The sequence below is a fragment of the Microtus pennsylvanicus genome, chromosome 14 (assembly GCF_037038515.1).
Source record: "Microtus pennsylvanicus isolate mMicPen1 chromosome 14, mMicPen1.hap1, whole genome shotgun sequence".
Lineage (NCBI taxonomy): Eukaryota > Metazoa > Chordata > Mammalia > Rodentia > Cricetidae > Microtus > Microtus pennsylvanicus.
The window spans coordinates 20806859-20833728 of NC_134592.1; positions in this window are offsets into that span (position 1 = coordinate 20806859).

Below are 26870 nucleotides of genomic sequence, written 5' to 3' on the forward strand. Positions count from 1 at the left end.
ATGGGCAAGGAAGTTTTTTTGAAAATGGAAAAGAATAACAGGATGTTTTCACCGAGAGGAGTCAAGTGGAATCTTCTTTCCCATTAAGAAGCGCTAGTGTTGCGAAACTATTCTCTTTCAAAACGTCCTTCAAGGTCACCGTGAGTACACGCTTTTGCAGTGTAGTGGGTCGCAAGTCTATTCAGAAAATTAATTAATTGGTTATGAAAACAAGGAAACTGTCAAACAAACACAGGCTCAGTGTTTTAAAGTAAGAAGATTATTCATGCACGTAGTTTGTGCGGGCATTGTTCAACTCAGTCGAGGCTTTTGTTGTTTTGCTTGCTTTTTAAATGTGATTCACTAATTTCATGCTTCCAGAATGCCAACAAGGGCAATAAAACAGCAATTTAAGGCCACATTAAAAGCTGAACTAAATGGCACCATTCAATTGGAGACATTAAAATGAAATTATAGCATGTCCCCTGCTTGGAAGGCATCTTTGAAACTGTAATGTAAAGGGGAAAAGACCTACCTGACTCTACCCTCTTTCCTTTGGCAACAAAAAATTTCAACTCCGAGGTCCTGAGATTGCTAAGAGTATTCTTGTGACAGTCATCCTCTCTTTTTATATAGCTTTTTTAATATTTTGAAATTGTGTAAGTATTTAATATTACAATATGTTAGGTTTGGAGACAAGAAACATGTGCTATATTCAAGAAACATGTGGTATATGAACTTGTATATCACCCTTCAAAATATGTCACACCTACTTGCTGATTTTGTGTTTGTTTGTTTGTTTGTTTATTTATTTATTTATTTATTTAAGATTTCTGCCTCCTCCCCTCCACCGCCTCCCATTTCCCTCCCCCTCCCCGGATCAAGTCCCCCTCCTTCATCAGCCCAAAGAGCAATCAGGGTTCCCTGCCCTGTGGGAAGTCCAAGGACCACCCACCTCCATCCAGGTCTAGTAAGGTGAGCATCCAAACTGCCTAGGTTCCCACAAAGCCAGTTCGTGCAGTAGGATCAAAAACCCATTGCCGTTGTTCTTGAGTTCTCAGTAGTCCTCACTGTTTTCTATGTTCAGCGAGTCCGGTTTTATCCCAGGCTTTTTCATACCCGGGCCAGGGGCCCTAGGTGAGTTCCCCATAGAACATCCCCATTGTCTCAGTGTGTGGGTGCACCCCTCGCGTGTAACTTTTTAAAATTTTGTTTGCTATACTGCCATTTTTGAGCTAAAAACAAGTAACAAAATAGAAAACTAAAATTTGGTTTAGTGCAGAATAGCTGCGATAATATGATTTGCAGGAACTTTCAGAAGGAAGGAATCCAGCAGGGTGGATGACTAGTCAGCATTACACTAGTAGAAATGAAACAGAAAAGAAAATACAGGAAGATTTCAGGAACATGTCTCTTAAAACCCCTTTATTTTGGGCTATTCATTTCTTCCTTACATAACTGCTATACAATTTAAGGGTAGGTTAATTGTGCACACAAACCATGAGGCTGCATATGTTCCTCCTTTATCGTTAAGCACATGCTAAAAATTAGTCCCTTTGGGCCCTTAAGTGTGTAGTGACTCTTCCTTCCTTCCTTTTGGGTTTGTGTTTCTGACACAGGATCAGGTTTTCTACTGTCCATCTCTGTAGCCCTCCGCATACCTGCTGCCCCCTAGAGGAAGGCATGCTGGGCTTCCTTATTTAACCCTCCTGTCCTAGGACACTGATTTCCAGTCCATATCCACAGTAGACAGCTTCCAACTCTGTACTGTGTTCATCTGTAAGTTTGTATTTACAACATTTAATTACAGCAGAGTTGGACGGGAGCATAATGAAGAGTTTGTACTTTGGGCACGGTGTTAAATCACTCATTTCCTTGTCTGTCATAATGGTAAGACAAGTTTTTCAAAGAAGGGAGTTTGTTATTTAATTTTTTAGAAGATAAAACTAAGAGTTTCAGACATGCACTTAATATAGTATTTTTTCTGTAATCATAAACATAACCATAAATACAAAGCTTAGGTAAAATTTTTCTATTCTCAGTGCAAGCAGAAAATTCAAGATTTTTTTCAGACAAATTGATTTTGTTTTTACTGAAATGAACCATAAAACTATTTTATGTTTTGAATTTCTTAAATGTTTCAAAAAATGTAAGGACAGTGAGAGAGTTGGCTTCATATATGAGAACAACATACACTAATTTCTGATAAATCTTTAATTGTCTCGGTCATTGATTGCAGCCATGTTTTATTATTATTGAAACTCTGCCATCCTTTTTTTTTTTTGGTTTATTGAGACAGGGTATCTCTGTAGCTTTGGTGACTGTACCGGAACTAACTCTTGTAGACCAGGCTGGCCTCGAACCCCCAGAGATCTGCCTGCCTCTGCCTCCCGAGTGCTGGGATTAAAGGCGTGTGCCACCACCGCCCGGCTCCATTTATTTTTAATATCATTTTTGTTGATATTTATAAATATACCTCACTATATAGATAGCTCAGGCTTTTCTTGAACTCATAGTGATCCTACTGCCTCAGCAGCCAGCCTACCCCAGAGTGCTGGAGTTCTAGGAGTGAACCACTATGCCTGGCTTCAGTATGTTATTAGAGTTGTTTTCACATGTAAACAAGCAATGCCCAAAGGAACAGTTTCATTATGAATAATTATCTAATTCAAATAGGACATGAAGGACTAATAATGGGTAGGTTATTTTGGTATTCAGGGTGGGAGTTTAACAAAAATCTTGAGAAGAAATACTTCATGAAAGTACATTGTGGCTACTGCTTTTGCAAATCCCAGATGGACATGAGGACAAAAAATCGAAGTTCTAAGAGATACAATATTTTGGGATGTCTAAAATGTAAATTCTTGAAAAATAATTATAATAACTCATTTACTACGGATATTAATTATTTATTGACTGTCTGTCCTTCTTGCACATTCATTATAAAGTTCAATTCCTGGAAATAATTCATTCTGAATAACTGGCCTCAGCAAGTCACACCCCAAGAAACCAAAGGAGATTCACCTGATTGGTAATCTGTATGTTCTCTTCAACTCTGCTCCATATTACTTTTGAGAAAATATTTACTCTTGGAAGGCAGGCCTATGTTTCCTTTCAAAGCAAACTGTGCTAAATGTTACCTGGGCTGTCAGGAACATATGCGATCCTCTCACTCTGCCCCCACCCTGCCTGTCAGTGGGTAAATTTATCGACGTTTAATGTTTACTTAAGAGACCCATTTGGCTTTTTCTCACAGCTACCTCTGACTGTCTATCTAGAGTATTTTGTCCTCACGAATGTGTTGAATGCATTGAATGCATCTTTATCTTGTGTCTTAAAATATTCAGGACATCACAGATAAGAGAGTGAATACAGCATTCATTGAAAGTCTCCCACTACAAGCTTTTGACATTCAGGATAAGAGTGTTTTAATTCCATTTAATCCATTCAATGGCTCTTTAAAATTTGTATTAGCATCACTTTACAAGGGAGAAAGAAAAAGTTCAATGATTTGACAGCTCAAGGTGTATTGCAAATGGCTAAGCGGAAATTTGAATAGGGGATGTCTGCCTCTCCTAGTCTGCAATCTCTAGTCTATTCTCTGCAGTCACTGGGATGAAAGATTATTGTTTTCTGATTTCTTGTACCACTGGTGAGCAAATAGAGTCAAACAGAAATGAAGTTAATTGTTCAAGGTCATGCAGTCCATAGTTGACTTCATCGGGATTTGAAACAGGTCTCCTGCACTTTGCCCTCTTTCTATAATTAAAATCATGATGTAATTTAGATAAAATAGAGTTTTTCCAGGTGCAGCTAAAGCCTTTTATAGAAAATCTAATGCCATATTTGCATTTGGCCACAGGACATACAATCTGTGGAAGAATCATTAAATATCTATTTTCAACTTAGGCTAAAAACAGAAAGAAAAAAATGTCAATACCGTTTAGTATTTGTAGAGTACACAGGCTCAGGTTAAAGTGTTTTCAAGCAGGAAGAGTCAAATTTTCATTATTTCTTTTATTAAAATTAAAATAATTTTATAAACTTATGCTTAAAGAATATATGCATATTCTAAGGTATTTTTTATTCTTAGTTTGAGGTCAATGTCAGCTGTGAGACTGTCATTGCTTCATAAGAATAATTTTGTCAATACATCATTACTCAGTGATGGACTGGTTAATTCCATCCACACTGTCTTGCCTGGTAGAGGGAGATCTGAATTTTTCCAGTAATTTAGTTGGATCTCTCTGTTTTATAATGCAACCCCTCACCATACTTGAAAGTGCTATGGCAGTTCAAATTTATAGTTTAGTATAGGAACCTTGATAGCCTTTTATTTATGTACTTATTCTGGCAATACAGACAACATTTAACTCTAATATACTTTACAAATAACCACACAAATTGATCAGTTATCTGTCATTGCTAACCATTTGAGCATATTTCCCTAGATGAACAGCTCTTTATATTTTCACATAATTCCATGCTTCCTGCCTCCCTAAGGGATTATCTGCCATCTAGTAACTGGCAAGAAACTTTGAGGAACTTGCCTATGATCTCATGTAGGTCCATAACTTTGCCTGACATCATTTGATTTTCAGGAGCCTAACTCAGCTAACTTCCCAGGCTAACTCCAAGCTATTTTAATAGTGACCACAGTAAAGAAACCAGTAGAAAGCCAAATGATTGAAAAGTGTTTTCAAGACTTTGTGCCAAGTCTGCTGACATCCTACTGGACAAAGCAAATAAGTTGAATGATTTAGTGGCAGACAACTAGTCAATATCAGGGTAAGTGGTGGAGTTGCAGGGGTGTCAGTAAAAGAGCTTATCCCTGTAATGCATTGTCAGACACCTGATAGTCACAATTCATAGACGACTGAGTACTCACAGGTACCATAAAGCAATAACGACAGGCATTATGCAGCTAAATCTTGAAAGTATTGATAAGAAATGTAATCCTGGGAAAAAAATGACAGTTTTTTTTCCTTATTGTAGCACAAGTAATACATTTGAGAATATATTGGATGATGATGATACAACTTGGTAGTTGAGACTCTATCCCAAAGAGAGAACAGAGGAAATCACCATAAGGAAGTTTTAAATATGCAGAATTTTGGGTAAGCATATGCACTTTCTAAAGTTTAAAAATTAATATCAAGTTTTTACAATACAGTTGATAAGTATCATTATAAGTCAGTAAATGATTGGTTTGCTTTTTAGGCAATTTTAACTAAATATAAATAAATTAGAACTGAGATATACTTAATCGTATTTGCTTCTAGTTCTCATGGAAATTATAAAGTTTCAATCATTTTCTTTAGTCAGTTATTTATTAAAGCCATGGTAGCTCCCAGTACAACATTATCAACATAGATATTAAACAAGAGGAGACATATGGGATTTTGGTATTAACCACACAACTAATTAAATTATATCGAACTCATTGACTTAGGTTTCATTTTATTATGAGCATTTATCTTGACATTTTATTAACTAGGATTATTAGCTTGTGAATTGAGTCTATCTGACTTGATCTTTAATCTCATTACCACTACGGGGATGCTTATATGGGGGAACTAGAATAGTTTACTAGACAGCAAAGACATACTGTAAATCTGTGGACTAAAATCGAAACTAAGATTGCCATCCAAGTACATCCCCATAGAGGATGTAGGAAGTGTTTAGGCTGAATCAAAAGAATAAATATCTGTTCTCTTGACTTAACTATTCTAGAGCGTATGTAATATTATCATATGTGCAGCAAGGGAGGTTTCTAGTAAGGATCTTGCCTATATATTTTCTATACACACAGACACACACTCACATGCAAACACACTCACAGACACATAGACATATGCACAATCACACATACCACAGATACACACAGATATACACACAAAAACACAGTCACACACAGAGAGACACACAGAGGGATACAGGCAAAACCACAGACAGGCAGGCACACACACACACACACACACACACCAGTCAGTCTTTTATTAAATTCACTAACTCTAAATTAGGGAAGAAAAACTCTTCAATTACATTAAAAACCCCAGGCCTTGAGAAGAACCTGCATTTTTCAGCTGTTTGAGTCCACACTTCTGCTTGTAGAGCATTTTTATATGTGCCTGCGTGTGTGTGTGTGTGTGTGTGTGTGTGTGTGTGTGTGCATGCGTGTATCTATGTGTATGTGTGTATTGTGTGCTTACTCACCTTCAATAGAAACCTTTCTTCAATTAAGAAAAAGAAAAAAGTCTGGGCAGTGGTGGCACATGCCTTTAATCCCAGCACTCCGGAGGCAGAGGCAGGTGGATCTCTGTGATTTCTAAGTCAGCCCGGTCTCCTGCTCTAAAAGAGCTAGTTTCAGGATGGCTCTAAAACTGCAGAGAAACCCTGTCTTGAAAAACCAAAAAAAAAAAAAAAAAAGAAAGAAAGAAAGAAAGAAAGAAAGAAAAGAAAAGTGTGAAAGTGTGTCATGTAACATGTTGACCAGTTTTATATTGTATCAGAGGCCTTCAGTACCAGCCTCAGTACCCCCTCAGAGTTCAGAATAGGATGTGTATTGCTGGCATAGATCTGATGGTAAAAAATTAACTCAAATATATTACTACTAATGTTCTTTATTTTTTTGGGAGAGGAAAAAAAGTAAAGTGAAGAAGAAAAGGGGGAATAAGGAAGGAGTGATCTCCATGAGGTTTTAGTTTTTAAAACTAAAAGTTGGAAAATTCCATAGGCCAAGACCATGATAATGTGCATATCGAAATCACAAAAAGGCAAGGGAGAATCTAATAAAGCTGCACTCTTGAACAGGTGGCTCCACCCAGGAAAGAGCCAGCATCCAAAAAGAAATATCTAACATTCCAAACCATTAGACAAAGTTGCTAAGCATCCCTGAACCTGGACTTTACCATTCTCCTCATCCGATCTTTCTTGTGATAACCATTTTTGGGGACACCCAGATTTGTTTGTTAGCAAAAGTGGGGCACGCTACCTTCCTACACTGTGCCTGTTGTATTTTGACATTTCTGTGTGATCTGTTAGTAGGTAATTTTATAGGATTGATTCTATGTAATTTGGCCATTAAAGCATCGAGTGACTGTTATTGCTCTAAGGCCTCATGGTGTGGGGGCATTGGAAAGGTCATTCCGTTGCCTGTGCAGAAGTTACACAGCTGAGGTGTTTTGGGAATGAATCCCATTTTGAAGGGAGAATCATGGTTTTGACAATATGACAGTGACTTTTACAAAAGGCAAGTATTAACTGTAGCTCTGCAAAATGGGTTATCCCATGTAGACATGTATATATACACTTCCTTTGGATCTGCCTATTTGTCTCTCAGCTCTACATTTACTGTATATAGTCTTATGGGCTCCAACAATATTGCTAGCACATAATGTCATAAACTGTGTAAATAAAAATGAATACAATTATAATGTGTTTGCTGGGAAGTTTAAATTGTCTATAATATCTGCCAAGGGCCACTTTGTTGCAAGACAACATGATGAAATGAATCACATGGCAGAAGGGAGAAAAATAAAAGAGGTTAACTCACTACCAGAATGGTGTTAGTCTATTAGTAAAGAAGAAACTTGTGGTTGGTGTCATAATCCACAGGTAAGCCACGGGTTGGGGTGGCATCTGTCATGGTCTAGTCATGATGAGTTCATATGTTCTAGGGTAGGAGTGTATGGATGAGAATTGTCAGGCAGAACAGACAGAGATACAAAAGAAATTCAGAGACATAGGAGGGCAGCTCAGTGAATACTGAATACTGAATCCACCCACATTTATTTTCCATATGCTTATATGCCCCAATACCAAAACTGACAGAGGCAAAAGACTGCTTTAACATGACACAAAGGACAAACAGAACAGGTACTGGCTTCGATACTTGAGACATCAAGTTACTATTTCCTGAGTTAAACATTCTGATGCTTGGGGCAAGATATGCAGCAAAACCCCCTAGAACAAGTATCCTGTAGGCAGCCACTCCCTGTGTCAAATTTCCTGTTTTAAAATGAAGGAGCAGGAATAGGTTTGAATCCCTGACCTTTGGTCAAAGTGGAGTAGATTCACCTCTATGGTCCATCTTAATGTACAAAAAAAAAAAAAAAAAAACAAATAACCACACCCCAGGTCAGGATATCTTGCTTGTGGCCATACCTGTTAACAACTTTGACAGACTAAAACTAAGGTTAAACTCTCTCGCCTTTAATCAAGGTGAAATAGAACTCACATCTGTGGGCATCCACACCTGGGTAATATTGATTTTCATCTTGACAGGATCTGAAATAACCCAGAAAACAAGTGTTTGTGAATACCCATAAGAGTTTATCTAATTAGCAAAATTAAAGTGGAAAGTCCCATCTTGACTCTGGGTAACTCCATTTCCTGGACTAGGACCTTGGATTTAATCAAAAGGAGAAAGCCAAATAACAGCAGAATCCATCTCTCTTTCTCTTTCATGACTGCAGACAGTGTGACCAGGTGCCTCAAGCTCCTGCCATTATGTCTACCCCACCATTGTGAACTAAACCCTGAAACCATGGACCAAAACCGACCTTTTCTTTCTTAAGTTGCTCTGATAGTTTCAATAATAATACCCTTACAGGCTCTGCTGCTTTAACACTTGATTCCTTTCCTGTCTTTCTTGTGTTTTCTTTAAATTGAAAATAGATTTTGCTGTACAATATATTCTGATTGTGATGTCTCCTCCAAATCTCTTCTACATTCTCCTTGCACCCCTCTCAACCTTTCTTTCTTTCCTTAGAAAACAAACAAGCATCTAAGGACCAATAAAAAATAAGTACTATAAAATATGATAATATAAAACAAAAACAAACAGATCGGAATAGGACAAAGAAGACAAATGAGAAAAGTGCAAAAGAAAAAGTATAGCAAGCACATATAGATGCAGAGTTATACATATTTGCACACACAGGAATCCCATAAAAACACAAACCTAGAGCTGTATGCAAAGGAACTCTAGGCTTGAAATTAAAAGTGCCCTGATGCAACATCCTGAACATTATGAGTGAGACAAAACACTTCCAAACATGCCATCGAGTTTGTTTTGTTTTGGCCTATTACTTTTGAGCTTGTGTCTGCTCCTAACAGTGGTTTGTTTCCCTAGTAAGACTCCATTGGGTAAAATTCATATTTCATTTCTCAATGGTAATCAATTGGAGATAAATATTAGGTTAAGTATGGGGTTCATGTGTTTATTCTTCCTTCTCAAAACTCTAACAGTTTATCTGGTACAAAATGTATAGACACCATGCATGCTAGCACAGTCGCTGTGAGTTCATATGTGAATTTTAACTTTGCTTTGAAGGCCTTGTTTCCTGTTTGTCTACCATCCCCTTCCTTCTGCCTCCTCTTCAATAGAGGACCTGTAGGACCTAGCAATGACAAGGTATATATGCATATGTTTAGGAGACTTCTACTCTATTAGGTTTCTATGAGCACCTTAAACGGATCTTAGTTTTAATCCATCCCCCCATATTACCTCCTTTGTGCCCCTTTTTCCTCCCTACTCACATGATCCTCCTGTTTTGATGCCCCCATGATACATTCTTCTCCTTCCTAGAGGGACCCATACCTTCCTCTTTTCCCCTATTACCCTTTCATGCTTTTCTAAACATTTTTTAACATGGATTGCAGCTTGTTCTTCAATGGTTTAACCACTAACATCATCTGTTAATAGGTAATATAAGTAAATATATATGTTTTTTTCTTGATCTTCATTTCCACACTCATGATTTCTTCTGGTGCCATCCATTTTATCTTCAATTTGATTTTTTAAATAGCAAAGTAATATTACATTGGGCAAATTTACCACATTTTTCTTTATCCATTGATGGACACCTAGATTGTTTTCAACTTATGACTATTATAAAAAGAGCAGCAATGAAATTGGTTGAACAATTGTCTCTGTAGCATGATGAAGTATCCTCTTGGTATATGTCAAAAAAAAAACCCAGTATAGCTATATCTTGAAGTACATGGATCCCAGTTGTGTGTCCATTCTGGGGATGTTTTAGAGAGATACAATCTCGATGGGAGAAAAGAAATACCACATGGGCTTGATTTTGAGAGATTACAGCCTTACCTACTTTCATTTCTATTTTTAATCTACCTTTTATTTGAAGTTAATAATGTAATCTCTTGGCTTTCTGTTCCTCCATGTATGCGTATTGCTGCCATGACTCCATGACATGATAGATTTTATCCCTCTGGAACTGTAAGTACAAATAAACAGTTTCATAAGGTACTTATGGTTGTGATACTTTATCAGCAATAGAAATGTAACCAATACAGCTGCTTTCATAAAGTGTTCTTCAGTTAATGAGATAACTGATGAATATAAAGCCCTTATGACCTAATAATTTAAATGTCAAACTTTCTGATTCCATTACAGTTAATTTTCAAATAATCCTTGGAGGTATACTCATCTGATCATAGCATACGATATTATACAGATGAATGTTCATCTTAGCTGTGAAATTTATTACCTGTCATTTAGTGCATCGTATCACTATTCAGTGTTAAATTTTAAAGTTTAATTGTATAGCCATGAATATGTTAGCCATCTATATTATAGTTTGGAATATGCCTCATCCTGGATTTAGTAGCTCCAGGGTGAAAGAAGGCAGCTGTAGTGTTTGTGTGTGCAATGGAGGTGACTAAAATCAATCAAAAACTTGTTGGATATAATGGGAGTCAAACAAAATACCCAAAGAAGAGGTAGAGCTGGTATCACTCATCAGTAACTCCAGAACTAGGAGGCTGAATCAGGTGGATTGCACATTTGAGGCAAGCATGCACATTTCAATAAATAGAAAGACCTGTTTCAAAAGAAAATAAAAAGAAAAAGAAGATAAGATAAAAAGAATGGAAAGACCAAGTAATTAACACACTGCTGTACTAAACACAAACATTTTTAAGATTATTCAAGGAATACTGATACTAAAATCCAGAGAAAGCCAAACACATATAACAATTAGTAGTAATAGCAACACATGAAAGACTTACTTTATACATGTTTGAATATGCATTTTTGGGCAATCATGAATATTTTCCTCTTCATGAAGGGAAGGCTCTAGAAGAATGACTGACTAACTTGTGGAATGGAAACTTTTCAGACTTCCCGTGGTATCTTTAATAAATTAACAGTAAGAAATGGATATTTTTATCCAAATAGACTTTTAATATTAATGACAATATTAATTAAATTAATGATAATTTTTTAACTTTGAATATATTAATACTTTTTTAGACAAACTTCTTTTGACAAAAAAAAATATCAAGAGTGGACTAGGACTAAGCCCTTGAGTAATTTAGGACTCAAGAGACTGGCATGGAAGGACTGTTGTAGTTTGAGGCTAGCTAGAGGTACATACTGAGTACCAAGCCAGGGATTATAGAACGAGATACCAACATAAGATGAGAAGGGTTAAGAAAAGAGAAATAATAACTGACTGACTGTAACATTCTCATAGAAATGTTACTGATAACACTTTCAAAAGAGAGCAATAATAAAATGTAACAAACTTGAAAATTATTATAATACTGGCTCTTTTTCTTTTTTTTATTTTTTTTTTATGTTTTATGGTTTTTTTTTTTAGTTATGTTTGATCTTTGATTAATGAACTGGCTCTTATTTATTGTTTTTTTAGGATTTGTGTTTTTTCTGTCTTTCTTTTTCTCATTTGATTGATTAATCTTTTTATCTTTATATAATATTTTATTATTTTACATGTAATTGTGATAATTTTAATTTGTTTTATTACAAACTATGATTCTTTATAATACTGGCTCTTTCCTTTCTTTTTTTTATTTCTTTACTTTTTTATTTTGTTCAGGTTTGTTTATGACAGTATTTATCTATGTAACCATGACTATGTAGAATTTACTAAGTAAATTGTATGACTTTGAACTTACAGAGATGTGTTTGATTCTGCCTCCTTGGTTTGGGATTAAAGGAGCTCGCTATTATGACAGGCTGATATTACATCCTTAAAGAAACAGAACAAGCCCTGTTGAAGTCACATGAGTAAATTTGCACTGAGAAAGCAATGTGAGCTAAAGTGAAGTTAGATAGAACCTAATTACAAGAAGAATTTTCCTTGGGTAAATCACAAGTCATGTACAAGAACGTATTTGGATTTCTCAACAATGAAGGTGGAGCCAAGGGATCCACAAAAAAAAAAAAAAAAAAAAAAAAAAAAAAAGCCAAAGCAGCAAGCTGCTGTTCAAGAGAGAGACGTTGCCTTAATGTACATGATGGTGAATGGTCAAGGAGAAAACCTAGTGTCAAACCTGACCTCTGCACATGGGAACACATATGAGCAAAGGCACCTGTACACATAATGTAAAACCCACATATATAAACATATCACACACATGATCCACATCCACACGCACACATCCACACACACACACACACACACACACAAAGACAGTTTATTAAGCAACTTATCCTGGTTAAACATTGTTATGCATTGTTATGCTGCTCATAGTGACCAATTATAACCTTCCAGCCCTGTCTTGAACTGTCTTGGGCCTCACTTTACATATCAAATATTTGTTAACTTGCTTGCCAGACATCTTGAAAATGGTTAAAACATAATTTTGATTTAGTTATCCCTCAGTACTTTCAGGAAAACCCATGCAGCACAAATATAATATAAAATGGGCTTGCAACATTGATACTTTCAAATATGTATAGTGACAAATAGACACAAAATATGTGAACTATGTGATAGGAAGACAGGACTGGAGAGATAGCTCAGGAGTTAAGAGTGTTTGATAATTTCTCAGAAGCCACAAGTTTGATTCCAGCACCCATGTTGAGAGACTCGCAATCCCTCGGAACTCCAATTTGTCAAATGAATTTTCAACTACTCAGTATGCATTGACTTTATTCCTTGGTGTTAATCCCTTAAATGAGTTCTAACACACCCTTCGCAACATAATCATTACCCTTCATTCACTGAGAAAAACCCATATCATAAAAAGATGAATTTCTTGTGGGCTGGGTCTAAGCTATCAGGCGACTTTTAGTGGTGGTGTCTAGAGCATGATTTTTCTGGGTGATCAGGGCGTAAGAGAAAGCCTCGGGTTATTGTCTTTCCTCAGCAAAATTTATATAATAGCAATATCAGTTAACCAGTCAAGGTTTATTTCCTCTGGAGAAAAGTTTAAAATAACTTGTATTTTGCAATTAAATAGGATTTTTATTATTAGAATAACTCATAAGCTAAAGGCAAATTTTGTATTAAGTTCTACTAAAATATGCAATAATGCTAATTCTAAAATAATATTTAATCCATCCCAGGATTGTAATATCCAATTTGAATAGTTACACTGTCTCCTTTAACAATATAATATAAAGTAATACATGCTGATTTATTAAACAAATGAAAAATGAGATGTCGGCAATGTAAAGATCCTACTGCAATATGGCTTATTAAGAAGCCATTTGGAGTAGCCTGTTAAAATATTTAAGTCTTTAATTACAAATCATTTCTCCTAGTTTTATGGGTAGCATAAAGTATTAGCTAAGTGAAGTTTTGCAAAACTACAAACAAAGAGAATTACAGATAACTAAAAAGCAATGAGAATAGTAAAAACAAATTACCTTTCTTTGTAATTATGTGCAAAGTAAGAAAACACAAATCTAAGCAGGTTGAGACAGAAATAAATGGGATGATGGCAAGTTAAGGAGTGGAAATGTTTCAGGGGAATCAACCATGATTGATATTTGCATGGGGTTTAGGCTAGACTCCAACTTTCTTTTTATTTTCCTCTTTCTACCTTCCAAAGCTAAACTTGTTTCATTTTGTACCCCATTTGGAAACTTCTTTCTTACTATTATGCATTCATATTTTTTAAATGTGTGTGTGTGTGTATGTGTGTGTGTGTGTGTGTGAAGTGAATGCCACATGCATTTAGATCCCTGTGGATCCCTGTATATGGAGAACAAGGATCCATATTCCCTGAAGTTGGAGTTAATAGCCGTTGAGCTCTATATTAGTTGAGCCTCTCTAACGTGGTTCCTGGAATTAAACACAGGACTTCTGAAAGACCAACATGTACTCTTTTAAGACCCATCTTGTTTTATTGGATGACAACTGCTTGCCATCTGGAGACAAATATGAACTATGTTGCCAACTGTTTCTTTAAACCCATTGTTTAGTAAATAATAACAAGCTAGAAAGTAGTCATTGTCTCCTATTTTTATTAAAAATGAAGAGCAAAGAAAAAACACAGGAGAAGAGGATAAAATAAGAGTCAGGATATCTAAAAAAAACCCATAATAAATCATACCTTTAATGATTTATCAAAAAAAGTCTATAACATACCAAACTCTGTTTCTAAATATGTATATTTATCTTAAATAAAAATTATCCATCTATGCTGAAAGCACGTACCCCCAAAAGACAAACACCATTTAACAAAACCCTGACACCCGGCATGAAAATTTCTCTTTTGTGATGTTGACCAAAGTTGTCTAAGAGACTCAGAACATTACAGGCTGTTGCTATTGACCTTGATTGCCTCCCAGATGTAAATGATCTAAAACTTTTAAACAATTTCAAAATGAAAATTCTGTTAACTGGTGCTCTTAGGCACAGTTATAGGAGAAATACACACAGCACAGGTGATGTGGGCTGATCATCTGTATGTTTGAATATGTTTAATACTGTTGGCTAATAAAGCTGATTTGGCTAACAGCCAGTCAGATTAGGGCCACATGGGAAATTCGAGCAAAGATAGAGGGGGAAAAGAAGGTAAAGTCTGGTAGACACCAGCAACCACCTAAGGAGTAAGATAACAGCATTAGGGATAAGCCACAGGTCACAGAATAATACAAAAATTATTAGAAATGGGTTAATTTATATGTAGAGCAAGCCAGTAAGAAGTCTAAAGTAATAGGCAAAACAGTTTGCAGTTAATAGTAAGACTCTGAATGATTATTTTATAAGTGGCTACAGGGACAGCAGGTGAGAAAGAAACCAGTCCAGCATGACCAGATGGAACATAGAAAAAGTCTCCTTTTACACAAGGGACATAAACAAGAAATCTGGAATCAGCAGTTCAATTACGTTAAGGAAGATACTATATATTGCTAACCTTCTAAATGCTTGCCTCTGTACAACTCTGTAGGCGACATTTATGGCAAAATTTATAACCCAGGATCCCTTTTTTTCAAATACTGTGGAAAAATAAAGAACTGCTTCTTTTAACTTATTTTTCTTTGTATTGGTATTGGCTTTGAGAAAAACTAGTTAATGAGTATTTTGTGAATCTAATATATAGTCAATCCAAAGTAATTTTTATTTTTCAAATTCTTATTTTCTGTGTTGCTGGCAGCATCATTATTTTATTCTTTATAGTCTCTGAGATGCTTTTGACATCTATTAACCCTGTGCAAGAATACTTTTTGGACATTGAGTGTAACTGACAGGAGGGGGTGTTAGCTTCCACTTGCTATCAAAGGAAGATTTAGAATCTTTTCAATTATGTCTGTTCTGCACACTTAATTCACACTTTCATATTTGGGATCAAAAGGAAAGATAAAACATCAATCTTGATACTGTATGGTATTCACAATGATTTTTGAGTGATTATACTTTTAAAAATTGGTAGTATATGAATGTCTAGTCTCTTATCCACTCATCTTAAATTCCAGTCATTTTTCACACCAGTCAAAAATGATCATCATCAATGTTTGGTGCAAAGCTTCTTAGGAGATATCTTTATAGGATCTAAGATCTGCCACAGTAATGATAAAACACACCAGTAACCAAATCAACCACCAACAAATTAGAAGCCCAGAGGAAATTCACAGAAGATACCAGAAGAAGACGATGACAAAGTTGCTTGTAAATTCGAGAAAGTAGAGAGTTCAGGCAGTATGTCGAAAAGAAAGTGGAGCAGAGGACAGCATACACTTAATGGTGTCTATAGTTAAAAACCACATTATGAATATTCAGAAAAGGGCAATAGCAAAATTTTTGGCCTTGGTGGTTTTCTTAGAAAGCACAGCAAATAGGTAGTCTTGAGTTCTTTGAGGTGCTATTATATCAAGTGAAATAATTACACTTCATATTTCAGTATAGGAAACTCCTGAATAATGCTAACTGAAGAAGCTGTGTTGTAAGGCTAGTATTTCAATTTCAGCTGGTGTCAGTGAAGAAGAAAATTTTGGGAGAGTTTGGGATGTATAAAGAACCAAGACAAGAAAAACGGCAGAAAAAATGGGAGCCCAGACATTTCAAGATAGAAAAAATGGATTCCTAAATATGAGTGGCTGCCTTGATGAGGATGAAGAAAGGGAAAGGGGAGGTAGACTGAAAATGAATAAGGAGGTAAAGTGGATAGTTCATGGTAAACAGGATCCCAACGATGGGAAATTAATCAAGTGGTCACAGTGTTAATGAGAACCAGGGCTGCTATTAGAACCAAGTGACTCACTCCTTCCCAGTTAAGGAAGCTTTTTGTTATTATTTTTTTTTTTTGCTTTACCTTTCTGAGTCTATACTTTGACAATGAAAATAATTAAATTTAAGATGAATTGCCTATTTATAGAAAAGGGCTATATTTAAAAGACCCCATTTTTTCTCATTATCCAAGGCAAGTAAATGCAGGTGTTTGAGTAAAATAGAATAGGATGTTAACAACTCCCTCAATGCCTGAAGTACTTGATAACAAATTGACATTGGTTGCCCTTGTTTAACCTTAGAGCAGATATCACTTCCCTTTACCTATGAGTGAGCTGGTGATAAATTTTCTGTTTCATATTCTTTGGATTATTTTATTTTAATGCAAATAAACACAAGGTCAATGGTTACCATTGCTAAATGTAAGCCATTTATCAGCAACCCAAGCTGTTATGCCTAATTAGAGTTTAGGGAAGGGTAAACAAGAACAAGAAACAAGATTTAGTGGTATCTTTTTGAAGTTCTTTCTTAACTGAGTGATGGAGCCAAGCTTCATTACCACTGATAGGATTGAACACGGAGGGCATGGGTTTGAGAAGTCATAAGTGGGAAAATAGGAGGTTGAAGTTGTTACCTTTTAATTGTCCAGCATGAAAATTCAGACTAATATGGTCTGCTGGATTTAGAGCCTCTGAAAGGTCACTGTGAACACCCCACCCAAACGTTACTTCACCCAACTGCTGACTGACATGAACCTAGCACACAGGACACACCATGAAAACCCTGATTAACAATACCCCCAATCAGCAGAAAATAGTCTAAAGAACTATGCCCATATTCCCAAATGTTTAAAGGGGGATATGTTATAGAGATGTATACTTTGCACTGGTATGAAACTTGGTTTATTAATACAAATTTAATGTCAATTTTGTTATGTGTACATTTCTGCTCTTAAGGTATTGTGTTTGTAAAGCTGATTTAAAAATATAATGTATAATTAAGAAATATAGATTAATAGATAGTCATCAATAATAAAGTCAGTGGTCATGTTACTTAGATTTTCTAGATGTACAGAGATATATTTCAGATGGATAAACATTCTTCAAACCGATCAAAGACTACAGAATATGGCGTTTAAAATGTTTTAAGAAATTAGGACCTTTCATGGTGTTGAGAAACATCTGCTCTTGGCAGCATCAAGCTACTTCAAGAGGAAGATAGGCACAGACGAGTCTCCTTATGGCATTGGTTAGCCATTTGTCTAAGAAATTGCTCTTTCCTGGACTTTTTGATGAACTGTACATGCAGGACCCACAGAAAAATGACTGTTGAACTTGCCTAAAGGTAAGAACAATACATTGGAGTTCCTGCTTTATGAAAGAGTCTGCCAGATATTCTGTAGAACACAGAAGAAAGTGACTGACAAACTGTTTTTTTAAATGCATTGTGCTATCTTGTTTTACTGGAGATCACATTAAATAGTAATGAATTATCAAGCTAAGGAAAAGAACATCAAAAATATTTTAAATAATTTAAAGCTGTAGGTAAAATACTTCACCAAGGAAGTAAATAATAAAAAGACTACAAAAAGTCTATGTTTTTTTCTCAGAATTCTCTGATAATTTGTTGCCAAATAAAGGCTTAGAGATTTACCATTCTTTAACTGTAAAAATTCACGTGAATAGAAACCAGATACGTACTAGAAATTAAGGAGCATACCATAAATATGATTGGATGGGTCCCTGTTGTTAAAGTGTTCTCAGGCACACCACTCATCAGAAGAAATAAAGGTGAGGTTTCCATGACAAAAAGCCACAAAAACTAATGATCTTAATATTTGGCTCTTAATGGATAACAACTTGAAAATTTAGCTAAGACATTCACCCTGGATATTAAGAGGAAAGAGAAAGCAGAAACTTTGAGTCAATTTAGAGAACTATTTCACGTCATCTGTCTGAGTTTCTGTTGGTTGCAGAAACAGAGAATAATTACCACCAAAATAATGAAAAGGTCAAACCATGTTATAATAAATGAAGTGAGCCTGCACCCAGTGCCAGCTTCTCTCTCTTTAATTGGCATTTGTTTTAAAGAAGCATGGTGACATTTACACTTCAATTATATATGATAGGAATACTAACCAAGTTGAAAATAAACAGAAGCTGAGACTATAAATTGTGTACTTGGAATAGAACAAAAAGAACAGAAGCTTTACATTTCATAACAAACCCAAGGACATCTGAATTCTCCAAAATATATTGACTCAATCAACTAAGTCTTGCAGGCTACATTAAAAAGGTTTATATCAATATAAGCAATTGTTTTTAATTTAGATTTCTTCTCTCTGTCTCTCTCTCTGTCTCTCTCTCTGTCTCTCTCTCTCTCTCTCTCTCTCTCTCTCTCTGTGTGTGTGTGTGTGTGTGTGTGTGTGTGTATGTGTGTTTGTGCTGGTGGAGGACATCACATCACACAGCACATACATAGATGTCCAATGATAGCAATATGCACATGGTTTTCTCTTTCTAACTTCACATGGGATCCAAGTCCTCAGGTTCACAAAGCAAGTCGCTTCACCCAGTGAGAACATCAATGGATGATTATTTTTAAATGATAGATTACTTTATACAAATTGGAAAATGTAGAACTTATCTTTTCTGCTGATAACTTTTGTATTTTGGAGTAGGCTGATTTTCCTACTAAACATTGCATTTATTTCTCATTTTTCTTAGGCAACTCACATGTCTTCATAGCATCTGATAAACAGTCTCAGCTACTTAGAATGAACCTATATCCCTCCCAAATACAACTTACATTGTGCATTTTTTTTTGTCCTTTCTTGAAGAGTTTTAAGTATCTTTAAATTGTTCCTCTCTCTGAGCAATAGTAGAATGTGTCATTTACATCCAGTGTGGTAGGAATAAAAAAAATGCCAAAGAAATCAAAGGACTTTATTCATTTTATGTTGACATCCTTAAAGGTAAGGTCAAGAAGAGTATGATGCTTCCAACTGCATGCCAGTATGTGAATCCTTGAGGACCTAGAGAAGAGAAGCAAACATTGTTTGATGATTAGCTCATCTGAACAGTTTTAGTCCATAAGAAGGTAGAGACAGTGGCCACTTTGCTATGTTTCTTGATGTGGTTGCTTGCAGTTTCCAAAATATAATTAATAGACAACCTAATTTAAACCTGAACAAAAGTTGTACTAGATACAACAAAAAAGATAATAAACTTATAGCATATAACCTCTACAAAGATATTTATGGCATGTTTATTTATAATTTTCCCTAACTAGAAATAATTAAGCTGCCATTGCAAAGGTGTATTACAGTCAAAAAATAGAATATTACTCAGTATTAAATATAAATGAGCTATCAAATAATAAGACAAAGAAAAGATTTAAGTGAATGTCGCTAAGGGGTAGATGTTCATCTCAAAATACTAAACAGTGTGATTCTGGAGATAATGACGTTTGGTGAATATAAAACTATAGATTAGAAAACAATGAGTAGTTTCCAGTATTTATTGGAAATGGGGGTATGACGAGACAGAATAAAGCCTGTCTTTAAGAGAGTGAAACTATTGTGTTTTAATGGACAAGTATTAGTATACTGTGTAAAAATACTGAGAAATCCACCAAGAAGGAAATGCAATGCTAACTGCATGCTTTGGGTAGTGATAAAATGAGTTTATAAGACCATAACGTGTTTGAGGACACATGCTTGTGAGAATTCTTTACATTCGAATCAGTCTTTGATTTTTTTAAAGTGAACCTAAGAGTAAAGATGAATATACATGACAGACACAAATCAAATAAAAAGCAGTTTGAGGACAAAATCAATTTAAAGAGAAGTGGTGTAATGAAAGATTGTTGAAGTATACAAGTAAGTAACTTATTGAGAAGATAAAATCAAACTCCTTGTGAAAACCTTAATAACATTAACAAATATGTCAAGGTTTTCAAAGAAAAGGGAGGAATATCATAACAGTAGAAAATAAAATTCATTAAAATATAATGATAAATAAAAAATGAAACAGAAAGCCTAAAATAGGTATTATATTTATGAGATAAAATAGTGAATATGTAAATAGCCTAGCTTTCTACCAAAATTGACACATTGACCTTTCTATATGATTTATAACAATTTCAAGGAAAAATTAACTCCAATGTTTTATTGTTTATTCCACAGAATAAAGAAAAGATATAACAAATGCAATGCTCATTTTGTGAAGCTAATGAATTCTTGAACTTAAAACTATGCAAAATTATACACAAAAGGAACTTGATATATAACTTCATGCATATACATAGTGTCAGAAAATCTATACTTTATATTCCTCTTCATGTACTAACCAGTACATTTGCATATACCTTATCATATTTATATAAAATTCATCTCAACATTTCAAGGAAATTTAAAAATGATAAATTGAACAATGTTTATCATGCTAGTGGAATATAAAATCACACGGTTATAACATAAAAACAAAAAGTGCTTGATTCATTTTAGCAATTGTTAGTAAACAGAGCAAGCTAAATACTATGAAAAATTGCAAAAGTTCTATTTTTGCATAATCTTTGTACATTTAATGGTTACACAATATTTGCCAACTTTGAATCTTTTTAAAATACCATATTTCAAGACACTACTATAAGGAAAAAGTTCATTGGAAAGAAAGATAAAACCAACTTTTATTATTTGCTCAAACTCTGCTAAAAGTGATCAAACGTTAAAATTAAATTTAAAAAAAACTATGCTGTTACACACCACATTAACTTAAAATAAGACAATTCCCCAAACAAAAGGTTCCAGGAATTGATGGTTTTAGTGCAGAATTCTACCAGCAGTTACAAGAGCTAATAGCTATACTCCTCAAAGTTTTCCATGTAATAGAAACAGAAGGGACATTGCCAAACAATTTTTATGAGCCTACAGTTAACCTGATATTAAAACCACACAAAGACTCAACCAAAAAAGAGAATTACATACTAGTATCACTTATGAACATGGATACAAAAGTACTCAATAAAATACTGGCAAACTGGATCCAAGAACACATAAAAAAATATCTACATGATTAAGTCAGCTTCATCTCAGAGATGCAGGGCTGATTCAACTTATGAAAATTTATCAATGTAATTGATAAATTACATAAACTGAAAGAAAAAACATATGATATTTTAATTAGATACTGAAAAAGCATTAAATAAAATCAACCATGTCTTCATGATAAAAAGTCTTGAAAAGTTTTACTTACCTAAACATAATAAAATCAATAGACAGCAAATTGACAGCCAACATCAAATTAAATAGAGAGAAACTCAAAGTGATTCTACTAAAACCAGAAATAAGACATGGCTGTCTACTCTCTCAGTACCTTTTCAATATAATTCTTGAAGTTCTGGCTATAGCAATAAGATAACAAAAGGAGATCAAGTTGATTCAAATTGGAAAAGAAGAAGTCTAACATTCATTATTTACAGATGATATAATAGTATATATAAGCAAACCCAAAAACTCTACCAGAGAACTCCTCCATCTGACAAATACCTTCAGAAATGTAACAGGATCAACTCAAAAATATCAGTAGCCTTCCTATATACAAATGATAAAGAAGCTGACAGGGAGCAATTCTTCACAGATCTTGAAAGATCAATAAACACCTTCATATGGAAGAAAAAAAAACTAGGACAGCCAAAATAAATCTGTACAATAAAGAAACTTCTGGAGGTATCATAATCTCTGACATCAAGCTCTATTACAGAGCTATATTAATGAACACAGTTTGGTACTGGCATAAAAACAGGGACTTTGACCAATGGAAGCAAATTGAAGACCCAGACATAAAGCCACTCACCTATCAACCCCTGATTTTTGGAAACAAAGAAAAAAATTATAAAATGGAAAAAGTATCTTTAACAAATGGTGCTGGTATAACTGGATGTCAACATTTGGAAGAAGGAAAATAGATCCATATTTATTCCCATGCACAAAACTCAAGTCTAAATGGGTTAAAGACTTCAATATAAACCAGACCACACTCAACATGATAGAAGACAAAGTGGGAAGTAGTCTTCAATGCATGGACACCAGAGACCACTTCCCTAAATATAACCCCATTAGCACACAAACTGAGAACAACTATAAATAAATGGGACCTCCTGAAACTGGGAAGCTTCTGTACAGCAAAGGACACAGTCAATAAGACAAAAAGGCAGCCTACTTAAAGGGAAAAGATCTTCACCAACTCCACATCAGACAAAGGACTGAACTCCAAAATATATAAAGAGTTAAAAAAAATTAGACATCAAAATTCTAAATAACCCAATTAAAAATGGGGTACAGAACTAAACTGAGTGAGATTCTCAACAGAAGAATCTCAAACAGCCAAAAGATACTTAAGGAAATATTCAACATTCTTAGCTATCAGGGCATTGCAAATCAAAACAACTCTGAGATATCATCTTACATATGTCAGAATGGCTAAGATCAAAAACATCAATGATACCTTATGCTGGAGAAGATGAGGAGTAAGGGGAACACTCATCCATTGCTGGTAGGAATGCAATTTTGTGCAACCACTTTGGAAATCAGTATGGCTTTTCTCAGAAAGTTGGTAATCAACTTACCTCAGCATCCAGTACTACTACTCTTGGGCATATACCCAAAAGATGCTTAATCATACTACAACGACACTTGTTCAACTATGTTCATAGCAGTATTATTTGTAATAGTAAACAACCTACATATCTCTAAACTGGAGAATGGATAAAGAAAATGTGGCACATTTACACATTAGAGTACTACTCAGTGGTATAAAAACAATGACATCTTGAATTTTGCATACAAATGGATGCAATTAGAAAACACTATCCTAAGTGAGGTACCCCTGACCCAAAAAGATGAATATGGTATGTACTCACTCATAAGCTGATACTAAACCAAGCAAGTCGAGCCTATAGTTCATGATTTAAGAGAAGCTAAGTAATATGGTGAACCCTAAGAAAAACATATGTATATCCACATGGAAAGTCAAAACAGACAAGATTACCTGATAAAATTGGGAGCATGGGAGTAGGGGGAAAAGGGAGGATGGCAGGGGAAGAGCAGAGGAAAATAAGGGGGTGAAGAGTACTTGAGGGAATTCAATAGTCGGAAAGGAAGAAGGACAGAAACGAGAGTAAGGAAAGAGATATCATGATTGAATGAACCATTACAAGGTTAGCAAGAAGCTTAGCTCTAGAGAATTTCCCAGGAATTCACAAGGATAAACCCCAGCTAAGACCCTAAGCAATAGAGAAGAGGGTGTCTGATCTTGACTTGTTCTGTAGTCAGACTGATGAATATCTGAAGTATCATCATAGAACCTTCATCCAGCAGCTGATGGAAATAGATGCAGAGACCCACATCAAAGCATTGGGCTGAGTTCCCAAAGTCCAGTTGAAGAGTGGGAGGAATAAGAATTTGAGGTCAAGACCATGATGGGTTGACCAACTGAAACAGTACACCCGAGCTAAGGGAAGCTCATAAACTCCAGCTGGACTGGGAAGGAACAAGTGTAAGACCAAATTAGTCCCTCTGTGGCTGACAGTTTCATGGTTGGGGCATACTGAGGGGACTCTAGCAGTCACACCAGGATTTATGCCTACTACATGTACTGACTTTTTGGGAATCTATTCTCTTTGTATGGATACCTTGCTCAGCCTAGATATAGTAGGGAGGGTCTTGGACCTTCCCCAAAGCAATGTTCCTTACCGTTACTGAGGATTGACTAGGGTGTTGTGGCAGGGTATGTGAAGGGAATGGGAGGAGGGGAAAGAGAGGGAACTTGTATTGGTATTATAAAGAAAAAAATAGCTAACTAGAAATTAAAATAAAAAGAGAATATATGTATATTTACAGAAGTATGCAAATCATTTTATAGTAAAATTATAAAATTCTATTATAAGTATTTTTAAATTAATGATTGTCATTAAGTTTCTAAAACAAAGATCAGAAACCTTGCTCCCTAAGATGATAGCCATGAGGTAGTGCTGTTTTTAATAGGAACCTGTCTGGTTTTTCATTATGTGTTATGATCTCTATTGTAACTACTTACCTCCATACTTTGGATAGGAAGAAAGCTATACAATATGTACAGAAATATGATACAATTATAAGCAAATAAAATTTGATTTATGGGAGCAAAAAATGGAGTTTTGTATAGTATTTTATATCTTGAAATATTGAAAGTTATTTTTCTTTTATTTTTTATAATTCCTCTGAGAATTTCATGCAATAGTTTAATCATATTAAAAGTTCCCCATATTCTACCACAGGGTCAACATTTTTTAAAAGTATAAAGTTCAAAGTCACTTCTGAGACTCAAAGAAATCTCTTAACTGTAATCTATGTAAACAAAATCTTAAAAATCATATATTTCCAACATACAATGGCATGCAATATTACTGGTGTGGGAAGTCCTTCTGTATATGTGTTGCTTTTATTCGTTAATGAATAAAGAATCTGCCTTGGTTTGTGTTAAAGTAGAGTAGAGCTAGGTGGAGGAAACTAAACTGAATGCTGGGAGAAAGACTGCAGAGTTAGGAGATACCATGTAACCACCAGAGGGGAAAGATGCAAGCTTTCAGCTGGAACTTTTCTCATAGTTAAAGAACCTTATGCTAAAATATAAAATAATGTGAATGGGTTAATCCTAGCTATAAGAACTAGCTAGCAATATGTTTAAGCTATTGGCCAAACAGTATTGCAAATAATATAGTTTTTGTATAATTATTTTGAGGCTGAGCATCTGGGAACAAACAAGCAGTCTCGTACTATATATTAACATTTTAAGAAGAAGGAAAGAAATCATAGTGAGGCATATTGGAATGAAGTCATACAGAAAAGCAGTTGGACAAACTGCAAACTCTGCATCCACACATGTTTGATGTCAAAGTGCTCTTCAGAACTCGAATTCATTTCAGATTTGTTGACTGCAACACACTTCTCTATCTTGAAGTGGTTATAAAGCAGGTGGGAAGAGTTTCTTGTCAGGTATCCTATAACTATGGAATCTGCAATATTTTGAGATTTCTAAGAAGACAATCCAGACTTTACCTTCACAGTTTAACACAATGGTTTCTCCAGGACTCAATGCAGAGACAATCCTGATACAAGCCTGGCCTCAAGGCTTTCCATAGCCATGTAATGAGATTCCATAACCTCTTTCTTGTATTCTTGACTCTAAAATCAAAACCACATGGTCAAAACTATCAAGTTCTTCCACTTTCTCAGGCTGAACTTGGCCCCTTTGTTCAAATACATTTCACCAGCTTTCTACTTTTGATGGTTTCCTTCAGTCTTCAAGTTTTCATTTAATTCCTTTCTTAAGTTGCACGTTTAGTTGTGTGAGGTCTTGCAATGAGCTTCCCACTCTTTATTCCACTTGGTTTTTGGCTTTTCTTTAAACTTTGTATCTCCTTGAGCAATAGCCTTAGCTCCATTGTACATCCTATTGCTCCTTTCCTCCTCAAACTGTAAACATTGATGTTTTCCTTGCTCAATTTGCTATCAGAAGACTGCCTAAGAGTGACCACTTAAATCCACATGATAGTGTTGGTGTTCCTTCTGTTTGTGTGTTGCTTTCATTGGCTAATGAATAAAGAAACTGCCTTGGCCTAGTTGATAGGGCAGAATTTAGGTAGGCAGAGAAGACAGAACTAAATGTTGGGAGGAAGAAAGGCAGAGAATGGGAGAGACACTGTGTGACCCTCATTCCATATTATCAAAGGGACGAGAAGGAATTTCCTAGAAGAATGTTTTAAAACCCAAGACTAGCTTCATGCTCCCAGGAATGATAGTGCTCCACCTCCTAAACTCGGGAGAATACAAAGCACAGAGTTAGGATGCCTGCCCCACCATCTGGTGATAAGGATGTCCTGACTGAGGGATGTACCTGTGCCACCCTGCCCCCGACAGCCCAGAAGGGATGCTTGTGATTCTTGCCTTTAAGAAAGCTAACCCTACAAAGGAACACTTAGCTCTTCCCTGCATCTCTGTGGATGAGAGTGTGGGGACAAGCTCTGGGCTGGCTCGAATTACGCTAATTAAAAATTAAATCTTGTTTATTGCAGTCTGTTCTTCTCTGATTTCTGGTGTTTCTGGTGGTCTCTCTGGGGGTCATAATCTGGGCACACAACATCATGAAGCCGTCAGAATCAGATATGCCTAATCTTTCCTGGTAAGCCACTACCACATGGTTATACATAGATTAGTAGAAATGGGCTAAATCAAGGTGCAAAAGTTAGCCAATGAGATGTTAGAGCTAATAGTATGAGCAGTGATTTAATGAATACAGTTTCTGTGTAGTTATTTCAGAGCTAAACTAGCCGGGCAGCCAGATGAACAAGCAGGCCCTTCTCCTCCAACCCACCTGACACACTCAATACTAGGTTGTCTCA